Source organism: Centruroides vittatus, unplaced genomic scaffold, assembly GCF_030686945.1.
Source record: "Centruroides vittatus isolate TY-2023 unplaced genomic scaffold, ASM3068694v2 contig_273, whole genome shotgun sequence".
Taxonomy (NCBI): domain Eukaryota; kingdom Metazoa; phylum Arthropoda; class Arachnida; order Scorpiones; family Buthidae; genus Centruroides; species Centruroides vittatus.
The window spans coordinates 781,830-797,477 of record NW_027121739.1 but is presented as its reverse complement, the minus strand read 5'-3'; positions in this window follow the sequence as shown (position 1 = coordinate 797,477).

Genomic DNA, 15,648 nt, shown 5'->3' with positions numbered 1-15,648 from the left:
TAGTACAACCACTTCTTTATCTTCTGAAATCCACAAGATTTCCAACATATTTTAAAGTCTACGTGGTTAAGCCCAATGTCAAATGAAGGTACTTCATTTTGCAGAAAACCAAAGATGATGCAGTTTGCTGTTCTGAAGGTCGGGACAACATTTAATTATTATTACAGAAATGAAATACTTTCTTGCAGAATATTTCTTTACAGAATAAAGAAAACTATGTTTTCTTTATTCTATATGAATATTTTAAATGTAATTTTATTTTTATCCTGCACTAAATTCAAGGTAATGCCAGTGTAATAACTGGTTACAAGAACCTATTATTTCCTTTAAGTATACTATTATATAACACTATCAGTAATTAAATTAATAAGCGTCTTTCTTGATTTCTTTAACTCAAAAGGTGTTTTTTGTTATGTAAAATAATTTGCAATTTCTTAAAAAAAAATAGATTATTAAACACCTACTTTAACAATATTACGTATTGTTTTGCTGTTAATAAAAATTGTTTTAGTTCTCATTTTTTTCCTTTTTACTTTTTTCGTCCTGTGGACACACTTTTATTAGGTCTTCGAGGAGTCCATAACTGGCTTAATGTATGAAAACATCGAACGCTGAGAGTTAGTCGCGGTTCGCGCCTGGCTAATGGGCTGACCATGCGAATTTTCTTCATATGTGTAACACAAAAATAGGAGTCAGTTTCTTACAGAAAGTCTTATAAAATTACAATTGTTTTTTAAAAGAATGTGTGATGGGGAAGATAGTGTCTCTTTTGTTTAAATTCTCCGAATACGTTGTGTACGGCATTACAATACAGTATTGTCAAACCTTTATTTCTTTGATGAAATCAGGGAGGCAGATCGCCCTTGTGTTGCGCTTTCATCAATCATCAGTCCAATTCCATCGTTAATTGGGCCAGGTCGACAATGGGACGTTCAGCTAGGGAACGATTGGGCCGGGCATATTAAGGACGGACCACTCCCTGCAAAATTCCTTGGGTTTTTCCACCCGACCGGATTCGTTCCCTGGTACCCCAGAGCGACAGTCTGCTCATTCATCCGTCCGCTGGATTAAGTATAACGAACGTCAGTGACTAAATATAGTGCATTTTCTTCGAAACCTGAGCTAACAATAGATGTTAATGCTCTTTGCAGTATTATTAAAAAGAAAACACTTTCGATTTCTTCTTACAGGAGTCGAAGACCTAAAGAAACACGACTGACATTATTCAGACAATGACTTTCAACCGTCCTTGATGTGGATAGTTCAAAGTCACTTTTATTTTATTTTTTTAAATGTTATTTATTAATGTTATTTAACCAGGAATAAATAAATATATATTTTGTTTAGAAAAAAATGGAGAAAAAAATAACAGATAACATTAAATTAGAATATACGTATAGGACTATTAATATAAAGAAAATATATTTTGCATTGAATTTTAAGGTATATTGACACAATATCTTTTATTTTATTAAAGCATTTCTCAAATGAGATTCTACAGTTCTGTAGCAAATCAATACAAAGTAGGAGAATCTATCTAAAGTATTTATAACTTTAAATTAGGCTACTTTACAATAATTTTGGTTTAGAACACAATTAGTATTTCTTAGAAATTTCTTGGTCTACTTTAAATTTTCTGTTGTGTAATAACAAAAATAAAATTTTATGAAGAAATCTTTTTATCTTATTTTGCTTCGTGTTAACATTATGGATTGAAATTACATGATATTATTGATATATTTAAAGACACGGAATTGCACATTTTAGGCTGAATGAACGGGCTAGTTTCATTGTTCACAGGTGAGGTCTGACCCAGAATTGAGTAGACTCTACTGGGGTCGCCATAAATTCAAAACCATAGCAGGTGTGAGATAGCATTGTGATAAAAGTTGATGTATACCCAACCCAGCATTAGGTAGTAGCTACTCTAGAAAATAACTAAATTAATTTTATTGAATTATAGATTATTGGATATGCTTTCTTATTTATTATTATATTACAGATTTCAACTGTTTTCGTTAGAAAACACGGCCGCTCCATTGTAGATTTGGCCGAATCCTCGATTGGTTTTATTGGTGTAAAGGGGAATGCCTCTCGGGAGCAGGGCCAGATTTACATAGGGACATTTGGGACCGGTGCCCAGGGCTTCCACAAAACTATGTTTAAACATAATTTCTTTTTTCCTATTACTGTGACAGGCAAAGAAAACCAAACCCGGGAAAAAACCTATAAAACATCGGAAAATTTCTGAAAAAAAATTTTACATAGGTGTGAGGACCGGGTTTAACCCGGCCCAAAATTTTTTTTTTTTTTTTTTTGTTCAAACCCCCTCGTGGGAAATTGTAGAAAAGCTCGAAATTCAAAGGATGTCCAGCCTTCCGCCGCCGGAAGCACTTCCTTTCTCTCCGGATCCAAACTGTTAGTCACGGAGATCGAATCATCAGCGATTCACCATCTATCGCGATTGGTGATCGAAGATAACGTGACCTGTAGTATATAAGGGGGGGAAAGGCTGATAACGGGGTCGCTGAAGGTCCGAATAAGACGCACGTCCCGTCTGATCCGAATCGAGAATTGAGGGCCGAACCCCGAGGACTCCGAAGCCCGCCGAAGACGAGCCGCCACTACCGATCCTCCTGCTTATCCATACGATTACTCCTACGATTACAGCCGATACATCCTGGGAAGAGGTATGACCCCGAAATTTGTAAACTCTCTCTCTCCCCCCGCGGTTAGGAACCGGACGCGTTAAAGTAGATCTATTTCTGTATTTTGTTTATCTGTCTAAATAAATCGTTATTTGTTTTCATTATGGTTCCGTTATTTCGAATATCGCCTTAACTTAACGACGAACCCACACGCTTCCTCCACTCGACCTGACAAATAATTACCCAATCCCGACAAGTCGGGATATCATAAAAATTTAGCCATCTGCGACAGTGGGGTGGGTCTTGTCTTGCCGACCTGTTCGCCGAAAAAAAAAGGAGGTACGACTCCGTCCTACCTCCCGGCGTTCCCACATAGGTATTTTTCAATTAAATTAAAATAATTAGTTTTACACAATAAAATATATGTATGTTTACAATAACCTTATTCAAATGAAATTTACAATTTCCTAGTTGAAATCTAGTTGAAAGTACAGTATTTTGTGTAAATTTTCTAAATCATCAAATTTGCCTATTCTTAAAGGGGGGCCCCACCGAATTTGTGCCTAGGGCCCCTGGATTGGTAAATCCGGTCCTGCTCGGGAGGTCCCTACTTAGGTGTTATTATCGCGAAGAAAACCCGGAAAACTCCACGAAGCCAGCCCGTTGGCCAGGCGCAAAACCACGACTAATTACCAGTGTTCAGTTTTATCTCGGCCACTGATGGGCGCCGAGATAAAACTGGGCGCCGAGTCCTCGATGGACTTGATTTTAATGTAAAGATCTTAGTTCCCACAGAGTGAAAAGAGAGAGGAATAAAATACTAGATTATGGCCAGATGTAATCATTTATTTTTCCATCGTCAATGATTACAAGAAACCATAGAAGGTTTTGAAGCCAAAGCACAGTACCACATAGGGTCATAGAATACGACGCGTGCGCCAATAATTACTAAAGGCGTGCGAATGTGAAGTTGAGAGGACAATTAGAACATTCATACACGACACCTGCCACCCACAATTCATATTTTATTTTTCTAAATAAAAATAGGGACATTTCGAGAAAGTTTTCCATTCAGGACGATGGGTTCCAAATCGGAAAAATCCTGAAAAATCGAGACATCTGCAACTTTTGGATAGACCAAAAAGAATGAGGAACGATATCTCAATCCATATTACTATTCTAACATATACAATAACGTTAAAATTACGAATTTAAATTGATATTAAAGAAATATGTAATTCATATACTAAAATATTGCCAGTTATCTGTTTTGTAATCTGTTTAATTTAGAATTTAAAAAAATTTGATACCAATTTTTTAAATTTTGAACAATTAGAAGTATTTCGCTTGTTTGGTAAGTATTAATTAATAATAATATGATGGAAACAAACCTTTTTTTCAAACCAGACATTTTTGCACAATAAATTTCGAATTTTGTGTCACTTGAAATTCTTGAGCATTGTGCTAAATATTTTTCTGAAAATTAAAAATAACGTTTTGCAATAACGATTTTCATAAATTTTACATTTAATTTAATTTAATCACGCATAATTTCGCACACACATTATTGCTGTACCGTTAAGAAAACAGAGTGACTTTCGCTTAATAGAATTTATTTCTCTATTACATGATTAAAATGTAACAATCTATGAGAATAATAATTTATATTTTTATTGTTATTTTGAATAATTAACATTTAAACATTGTTTCTTACGTCTGCACAGATAACCTACCCCATTGAGGATCAGACCCACTCCTAATGAATAAATTGAAGTCTAGTGTATCAAAATATTATTTAATTGTTAAATTTAACTAAATATTACAAATATTAAATTATTACTTTCCCGTCTGATATAACAGAGGAAAAGCATGGCGATCCTGCAAAAAACGACCCCTCAGGCTTTTACATTTTTGGACTTAAGACACTTTGAAACGTCGAGAAATGAAAAAATCTCGGGGAGGGGATAATTTCTGTATGTATCGATGTTTGTGAGGAGCACGATTTTGTTTACCCTGTTCAAAACTTAATAATTCCTGTCATTTTTGTCGAAAATTTCTGAAAATTTGAAGAGAGGTTTGTGTATTAGGGAGATCAATGCTATTAAATTTTGGCGATTAAAGGTAGAAGGGATAGGGAGATAATGGAGGTCGTGTGTATCTCAAGTAGGGTCTGATTAATGACGATTTTACTCGTTATTAGCATTTATAATTTTTTTTTTATAAAACCCATTCCTACCATCAAATTTATGATATTTTTGGTACGAGATTGTAAAATCTTTGTAAAACTGATTTGCTTAACCATCGTGCTAGTAAAACAACCTCGTTATAATTTGCATCAATATGATGTGAAAATTGTTTAAACTGATGATGGTTCAATGCACGACCTCTTAGAAAGTTCACTGCAAATACGTGTTCCGTATTAATTTTATTAGCATATAAATTCTCCACATGAAAAATGAAAAGGCAAATAAATATATCACTCGCACTTTCCTTCTGTGCTAATTTATTCGAGAGAATACCAATTAAAACAAATTGCTCTACTCCAAAAGACTGGACACCGTCAGTTGTAATTCCAGCCAGTTTTAACAGCGAAAGTTAATTAAACATTACTAAAGAAATTTTAGATTTCGTTGGGCTAAAGGAGAACTTATGTACAGTACTTTTGAAAAAACTCTATAAAAATTAATTCCGAATCAACTCTTTCAATGAAAATTGCAAGTTGAGTTGTATCTGTGTTGTCGAAAATTTATGAAATTTTGCAGGGAGGTTTGTTTATGAGGAAGACGCTATATAGCACTGATCGTCCAAACCTGCTATAAAGTATGGTTATTGAAGCATCTGTCCAAAATACTGCAGGAAAATATACATTATTTGGCCGCTTAGCGCCCAAAACAAATTTCTGTTGTACAACTATGACAAAACCAAAGTTTTTAGTGACTAGCATCGAAATTTTCCTTCCATGTGAAAAAATTGGCTACGTAAGTTAATGAAACATTAAATCGGTCACAGAGTAAGAAGATCTTTCACGATCCACAAGCACTTTGATGGTTGAGGAACTTTTGTGAAGACTCTAAATCAGCTTGGAAGCAGATAGTTCTATCCATTCCGCGAGAGTATTAAATGAAGAAATCATTAATAACGTTATTGTATCGCCGCATACAACGGTTACCAGATAATATTGTCTCTAGTTCTGTTGGATTACATCTGCAGAAAATTTCAGTTGCCATGTTGCCGGTTGCTAGTTGCATGTTGACAATGCGCGCCAGTACGTTGCCAGCGTATCGACTAAGGTTTTGACCAATCTAAACATTTTGTGTATCTTGTGTCTTGAAACAGTCCATATTTGGTTATTTTGAATTTTTTTCAGTAACTTTGTTGTTGGGAATTGAAAAAAAGTCTATTCTTTTCGCAAAAGAAGTTGTCACGGCATCAGAAGTGATATTGAGGAATCTACAAGTTAAAATCTATTTTATCTGTTATAAATATGTGGAAAAATGCCATTATTAAGCTGCAGTTTTCAAACTTTTTACCTACAGATTTCCACTGTCTGTCCGTTCATCCTTAATCTCGAGAACGAGGTTAAATGGTTGAAATTAGAGATCAGATGTGAAAAGCATAGGGATTGGATGGCCGATTTAGACCAGAATAACTTCTGGTCTAAATCGAAAGTTCAAGTTGAAAGTTAAGTGATTTTTAAGATTATAACATGATTAAAAATTTAAGCCCGGCATTGCGACGATGTCAAAATAAATAATTGTTTTATTTAAATATTTATGAAAACTTGAGAAAAATATACAACACTGAATTCATAAAATAAATTTCACCGTTTGTCAATAGCCTATATGGCTCTTGTGCCAAAAAACTCGAACCAACCAACCAACCAACCATAAAATAAATTATGAGAAAAGCAAATAAAATTTCCTGTTATTTCTCTACACACGTTTCCTTTTATTTTACACCATTACTATCATTTTTGCCAATTTTTGACAAAGGTTAACCATGTTTTAAGTGTATTTAAATGATCAAAATATTTTATTAAAAAATAAATAGAATTTTGATGTAAAGTAAATGGATCATTTACTACGAGAAAATAGTAATTAGGGAATTTATTCGTGATTTCTTGAATGACTCATGAAGTTTGTTAAGAATTTTCTGTACGAAAATAAAAACAAACTACACACAAAAACGGAATTTATTAATGTTGCAACGAATAGTATATTCGGCCTCAGGCCGAATACCAAATATTCGGCCAGGAGCGTGGGCAAATAGCCGAATATTCGGCCAAACTATTCGGCTTGATTAACGCATGTACGAAACTTCCCAAAAATGCGGAAAAGTTGATTTTTTTTGCACCATAACCTACCACTATTTAACTTCAGTTATGGTAAATAATTTTGTACAATGAAAAAAAAGTTAATTTAATTTTCATGTTTATAATGAGGGATGATTTCATAAAAACGCTTTACAGATCATTAATTATTATTATGTTTTCACATTTTATGTCGTAAGTTTCGATCTGATATGCCCACGCAGTAAAAATTTTCATACAATTTTTTTACTCTTTTTCACCCCTTTAGGGTTGAATTTCGTAAAATCTTTTGTTAGCACGCCTAAACTTTACAAAAGGAACACACCCTCAAATTTTTAAGTTTCTAGTACCAGTAGTTTTGGCTCTGCGTTAATTATGCTATCAGGACTTGTACTTTTATATACGAGTATATAGGTGACTAAACTACATAATAAGTAGGTAGTTTTCATTTAATTTGTTTACCTTTTTTTGATCTTTTAGAAAATACTTAGTTATATTACTTATCCTTCGATCTTTTAGATAAATAAGCAAAAAATTGCGCTTTCTCGAGCTTGAAATGTATGTTCAGCATTAATAAAAGTTACCAAAATTATAAATTTACTGTGTTTTTGTTATTTCTTACAGCTGTTCCAACTACTAAACTAATGTCAATAGCTCTAAGAAAACTTATATTAGTTTATTATTTATTCAAGGTGAAAGAGTGACATTAAATTTGCTTTAACAGTTGTGCTTTTAAAGCAGTTTTAATGTCACTTTTTACTTTTATTTATTGATTATAATTCTCCTTTTACAACGACCAATTTAAACAAAATTTTCCTGTAATTTGATAAACGTTAATACATAATGATATATAGAAACAGTCTTTTACATATTTATAACAGCTGTATTTAGTTAAGAAGATTATTATAAAAATTGTTGGCAAAATTTTATAACAACTTTAAATACTGTTTGTTAAAAGTTGAGGGTTATTTTAGCTTATCTATAATTATGGTAAATATGTAAATAAAAATAAAAGAAGTAGAGATAACTCTTTTCAATGTTAGAACCTTCCAATGAAGGATCCTATCAATTACATTGTTCAATGAACAATGTTCATAAATTAGTTTGTTCGATTACAGCATTCTAAGTTACAACCGAAATTGATTATCGAATTTACAAGAAATTTTATAAAAATAAAAGTTAGTTCTTAAAGTTGCCACTACGAAATAAATCGGCGCTTTAAACAACACGCAAGTTAAAATATTACGTCACAATGTCGTCATAGAACATTGTGTAAAAACTCGACGATCCTTCTGAAAGGGAACGTTTAGAATAACGATTAGTTTTCACACCGCCAACTGCCTGCTAAATTAAATGAATATTAGACTTGAAAACAAATTTATTGTTCTGAGAAATGTAATTAATATTTACTAGTATCTTATGCAATATAATTATCAATGAGCCAATAGGAAGTTTACAGCCTTTTCTGTGACCGGTGATTGCATCTCTCTTGAGAAACTGGAACTGAGAATGAAGTTTGATGCCTACAGTCAGGGGCGGTTTTAGCTTTTTCGGGGCCTAGGGCTTATTGAAGTCTAATGAGGCCTCATTTTTTGTTAGATTAAGAATCTTTACATTGATTACAATAAAACAAATAATACTATAAATTATCTTCATTATTATATTATTAATATTAACTATTTTTTACTATACTATAAATGCTCATTGTTAATGAAAAAGTATTAAAAATTTATGATAATGATTCAATTTTTGTGGGTCCTTGACACTTTGGGGCCCAGGGCTTAAGTCCTATTAGTCGCTATGTAGATCCGCTCCTGCCTACAGTTAACGTTAAACACTGAAATAAACAGGTTGAAAATAAAGTTATTTTCCTTTACTTTTTATTCAAGTAAAGTCATAAAATGAAGAGATTTCTGAGAAACATTTGTTGTTAATTTAGTACAATTGTAAAGATATGTAAGAAAGTGCTATAAAAATCTATAGCAATTCTATCATTAATATGTTTAGGATATAAAAGTTAAAGACGTCACTCGAGACAATGAAGTCAATATTAGGAAGGCCGATAAACAAAAAAATTTATATTAAAAGAATCATCATCATCGTCTATCTATATATATAACCAATTGAACGCGTGTCCGTCCATCCGCGTAACGGTATGCCAAAAATGGACACTAGAGGCGCCCCTACCGTGTGTCATATTTCAAACATTTAAATTAACAATATAAATTATTATTATTCATTTGGCCAAAAAATTATTATTTGATCAATAAATTTACAGATAAATTTCGAAATTAATAGATATTTACTTGCTTTAACCATAAGAGTTGGATAAAATCAGCATTAACAGTTTGTACAAATATTCTCAACCCTATACTAAATAACTTTACGGTAGTAAGGTTAGTAATATTTATTGATAATATAGCTTTAATATTATTGCCGAAGGAGTGTAATATTCACAGCACACTTTTTCCTATAAGTAGTTGGCAGTGACCCAATATAAGAATCATTTTAAAAACTTCCTTCACCTAATTGTCTCACTAAATGACTATATTAGTCACGTTTGAAACAAACGAGGTCGTCTTTAACACAACATATTTAATTGCTTAATATTTCAGAGTTAACAATATTGATTAATAAATTCAATTAAATACAAAACACGTGGATTTATAAAATCCACGTGTTTTTTAGTTAAGAAACTTTTGACCTTTGAACTTCCTTTCGACTGATGAAATTTGTTTAATAAATTAGGTAATGTTAAATTATTTCTTTAAATATAATTAAAATTCAGGATGAATCAGGACGTTGTTTTTCGTCCTTCCCTTATGTTAATCTGTTGTATCAGGGCGTCAGACCGTTAAGATTATAAGTGTTATCTTCTTACATAGTATAAATTCCCGAATTTATGTTATATAAATCAGACTACTGCACTTTATCTAAGTAATATTTACACTCAAAAATAGTCATACTTTGTCACACAACGTATTTACATACGAAAAAAAAAATAACTTTTTAAATATTTATATTTTAAGCTTGCACTGAGTTTTAATAATCAGCATACGAAATAATGTATTAAAAAAGGCATTCATTCAAAGACAATTTAAATTTTTATCCTCTTTCCGGCACCCTTTCGGTCCTTTTCATTTCGATCCTCGAAAACAGGATTAGTAACAGGGTCAGATTATCATCTTACTCTTCTAATCAAACAAAAGTAAGCTTCAAAATAACGTTTATAACTCATACAACAGTGAAGTTCCTTAAAAATTAATATTAATAATTAGAAAACACATCCAAATAAATTGGAATCTACACAATTCATCGTTTTTAGCATCACAAGCGCATAAAAACGCAGCAAAGTCAATCCTCCTTTTAAGGCTTTAAACATGTAAATTTGCTAAAAATTTTTGCCTTTTATAGCTTTTCCCATTTATAATTTATTACAAAATATTATATTATTTAATTTTTTAAAAAAGTAAATATTTAAATATGAGAACAATTCAACATTTTCCTCTAACAAGTAAGCTGTACATACAAGTTTCTACAAGTGTTTACGTATCAGGAATGTAAAGAGAATTTACTACAGATTTTTTGTTATATTTATTTATTAAATATTTGACTTAACATTACTCAGACTAATTTTCTTACCTGTGTATTTTTATATACTATATACACAGTATTTCTTACACCAGAAAAAACACTATTTACACGTAAATTATTACGTTTATCATCAATATTTTACTTTTCATTCCCCTTTCTTCTCATGTATTTAAGTCATTGTCAAGAATACTTTGACCCATTTTAATGAATAAAATTCTTGATAATTTGTATATAGATCAAGTCTTATGTTTATTTGACACGAGATACGAAATATAATGTCTGAAGGTTAACTTGATTCCTTATCTAAAATAGTTTATCGTGTAAAAATTACGCAAATACGAGAAGAATTATACATCGAGAATTGATTCTTTAAAAAGATGAATTAATTACTGTATTAATTTACACATTTACTTATCATATAAAGATGATTATTTTGTTATTAAATATTTTTAAAGTAATAAGGGTCTACGTATATCGACGAAAAACTTTTCAAAATTATTTTATTTTTACGTATTCTGAATAATATCTAGGTCAAGATAAAGAATAAAACTGCTTAATACTACATTTTAAAAAATTTCATCTTCGCTTCAGTTTAATGTTCATTTAAAAGTTTAATATGCTTTAATTTAAATATTATGATAATTTATTCATTTTGTGCTCATTATACAAAAGAACCATAACATTAAAATGGGTTACGGTAAAGCCAATACTATGTAAATATAAAAAAACTTCCTAGCATAATAGCTTGAATTCACCACGTTCTAGACACTTCCAGCATCCAACTTGTCTCACCATACTCTGTTTCCAACATATTCTACACATTCCAGCATGCAACTTTGACTTTATTACACTCTAGATCAGTGGTTCCCAACCTTTTCTAGGATGTGGAACACTTTTGTGAGCAATTTTCTTTAGCGGAACACTTACTTAAGTTAATATGAAATACATAAGCTTGTCATCAGTTATTTTATTAGAATTGAGCAGTTATAATTCAAAATCTGTACTCATATTATTAACGCCAATTCTAAGACAGGAAAAAAATATACCTAAATAACTTTAATGGGAAACTTGTGTGTTTTTTTACATATTTCATTCAGTTTTTATCATTGCCTTTATCTTATTCGAAACAGTAGTACACTCCATAAGTACGAGTCGTACATATATATTTAAGTTTATGAAAATTTTATGATTTTAATTTTTTGATATTCGGCGGCTCGAATACGATTGTACACTTTCCAATTTGCGACTAAATCTGCGGAACACTTGGGAGATGTTTACGGAACACCAGTGTTCCGCGGAACACCGGTTGGGAACCACTGCTCTAGATACTCTCAGTACATCCTAGTAGACTACCTCGTTTCCGTAACATCCCATACACTCTGTACATATCCAAGAGCACCACTTTATCTCGTAACACCTTACATATATTCCCATAGAATGAAAAATCCTTTCATTATGCGAGAAGTATATTTATATAATTATCTTATTTCTGATTTAAAAAAAAGAAGGAAGAATTTTTATAAATAAACGTGTTTCAATATTTATCGAATGAGTAGATTATTTTTTTAATTTTCTTACAGTTGATTAATTAACGCCAGGCAACTGCACAGGCAGTCGTCACCATAGTTACGCTAGTTACAGGGAGGACCATTTCCGAATGGATAAAGAGAACGGGAATTTTGTCACGATTTTTTATAGCTTCCAACAATCAAATTGTTTCTTTTGTTATTTAATTTTGTTATATTTTGAATGATTGGGCTGCAATTTGAAAAAAAAATTGTAGACGTAAATTCTCACTATTGTCCGTCTGTCTGACCTTCCTTAATCTCGAGAAAGGAGTTAGATAGATGAATACGGTGATAGATACGGAAAGATTAGGAGCAGTAAGCTCTGATAAACTATACACGAACTTCCGTTCTAAACTGGAAGTCACGTAATTTTAATTCAATATAAAATTTTGTTACTGTAAATTAATATTAAAATTAATTTTGAAATATTTTATATTATATTATCGCCAGTATAATAATTAAAATATATAAAACTATTTTAAACTTCTCCATGTCAAGTAAGGAGAGTGTTAAATGTGGCGCTATCTGGTGAGAATATGATCACTTATTTATGATATTTATTATTTATTTTAAATTGATTTAAAATAAATTTTAAAATAATTGGACGAAAATTATCTGTAAAATAATTTAATAACAACAAAATCTAAATTTTAAATAATTTTACCGATAAGTATCATTTTCCCCCTCCCTTAAATTAGAAATAAGCATTAAGATTAGAATTTCTATATGTTAATAATTAATAAAATAATTTAAATATTAATTATTTATATTAAAAAAATTTTTATTTGATTTATTAATTGAGTTATTTACAAGAGCGGCCATTTTTAAACTGTTAAAATGACGTAGGCGCATAAACAACCAAAGTCATATTAAAGTGTTGCCAGATTGCTATTGTATATTTCGGTAATATTTCGATGGTTACATTTAAAATCTTCACTTGAATATAATGTGTTATGAGCAATGGTCTGTCCCGAGGCAATGCAATTTGCCTTATCCCATTCATTACAATTAATTTCTTAGTTGTATAATTAATTGCTACATCTTCCAATTTCCAAGGAAAGATCTTCCTCCCCAGATTACTTTTACAAATTTAAACGATTCTAACTTCATACTTTAAAATTTAATTAAATTATAAAGCATAAAAGAATCTTCTTGCAGCTTCATTCTGGTGTCAGTTGAATCTGCAAGGAACGCTTTTTAAGAGATTTAAGATGAAGAGATCCGAAGATCGCAACCCATTCCACTGTATCAGTCGAGTCTAACTAATTACTTGACTACGTTTTACTATAGTTAACACACACAAAAGGTTGGGTTTGTATAGCGTGAACGACAGATCATAATTCTATTGGACGTTTTAAAGTACTTTTTATATTCAAATAAAACAAATAAATACAAAAAATTCACTTACCTAAAGGCTTTTGACACTTTTATCACATTCAAGTTTTCTTCTACTTACGTTTATTGCTTCACATGGCAATGACGTCAATCTTTTTGTGACGTCCCTTGCACAATGTATATATTTTTTTCGTATTTTAATATAAAAAATAGTATTTTCTTGACATTTTAAAGATGTAAATGCGATTCTGTGAAGAAAAAAAATTGCGAATGAGTCAAAATATTATAATCAAAAACAATGAAATTACTCAATGTCTCTTGTGAAGAGTGTAGCTCGAGAGCTACTGATTAAGAAAACACTTATGCGTTCTTAAGTGAAATGACTTTTCAACTTCAAAAAAAAGTCAGTTTTTGTTAAATAAAAACAGTCAAATTAATGATATTGTTTTAAAAACATGAATTGCCGGTATTTTACTTATTATTTTATGCATTATAAAGTAATGTAGTCACTTATTATTATTATTTTTTTTTTACAATTTTATTTGTTTCTGCTCCTTCTTATCTTTTCAGTATAGTCGAAGCATCTTCGTGTAATCGTTTTTTTTAAATAAAACGATTTCTGCCGTTGTTAAAAAATAAATATTTTAATTATAAGAATCACAAAAGTCTCTTGTTCGACTAATCAAGCTTCTTCTTGCATAAAACAAATTTCAAGTATAAAATTTGGCTTATTGGATGGATGAAAAGATTCTCCAAATATTTAACTTGTTAATGATATTATTGCATAGACTTTACAGGAAAAAATTTATTGAAGTATTTTATTATTGGATAATTTTTTCAATAACATTTTCATTGAATTATGGTAATAACGCATGAATTTTAATGACATTTTATTGAAAAAAAGCTATGAAAAAATGCTAATAATAAATTAAATTATATTTTCCTCTGCCATTCTTGCATGAAACTTAATATAAAAATTGAGAAATATGCAATTACCATCATCATCGGCTCTCTATAGACCACTGGAGGACATAGTCCTCCCTGTGGATAGTCAATTCCCTCTTGTCTTAAGCCAAACTATGCCTAACGTATGAAGAAAAAATGCAAACAAAACTTAAACTAAACTAAAATAAAGTACTTAGACCTTTTAATTATTTAATTTTTGAAGAATCAATGCATTTAAATCATAAATTAATATTTTAAATTATCTAATTTACACCAACGATCTTCCTTAATTAGGCCTAATATTCACACTGCTATAGTTCATACGCATGCTATTTTATGATTATGTACCAATTTTATTATTTGAAATTACATTTAAAGCTGTTTTTAAAGTATAATAAGTTAATAAATGAAGTCTTTTGCATTTTTTTTGGGTAGGAGGAATCTTTAAACGTGTCAAAAGAGGAAGAGAAGAATGCGATTGATACGTGTGTACATTGTCACATGTATGTCAACGTGATCTTTACATAATGACAGTTCTAAATTTCCTGTCGAGAGTGTCGAACTGTCAGAAACAGATAGCATCCTTTACAATTGTAAATAACGTTATTTCTATAGGTTGTTGGGTAAATCTCAACAGAAAAAAAGAAACGTGTGTTTAGCATCTTAATCCTCAAGGACGTATTAAAATTTTTGAATTGTAATAAATTTAAATAATTAAAAAAAATGTTTGCCTTCTCTTAAGGCAGTCACACCACACAAATGCAATGTTTCATATGCAATATAATATGCTGTTAAGTCATTCGTATCATTCATGCAATATGCTCTTAAGGAGATTTTAGCACGAAATATCAAAGTAATAAAAATTGTTAAAATAATATAAAAATTAAATCAAAATTAAATACAGAATAAAACATGTAATAAATGTTAAAACAATGAGAATAATAACACAAATCTTTTAATGTAATTTGATAGCACGCTGCACATAAAAATTACCTTAAATAATCGGCCAAGATAACTATAAAAATTTGCAATTTCCTTCTTCTCTAACTGCGTAAAAGATGCTAAAGAAATCCTAATTTACTGTACTTATAATTTAAATTTATTTCATTTAATTAAATTTTTAAGATTTAAATACAAATTATGAGAAGACAATTTGAGTGCACTAAACTTTGACGTCATTCTGACGTGATAAAAGTGTAGTGTGTTCAGTTTTTACGTCAGTTTGATCTCAGATTCTTGTTTTTAGGGA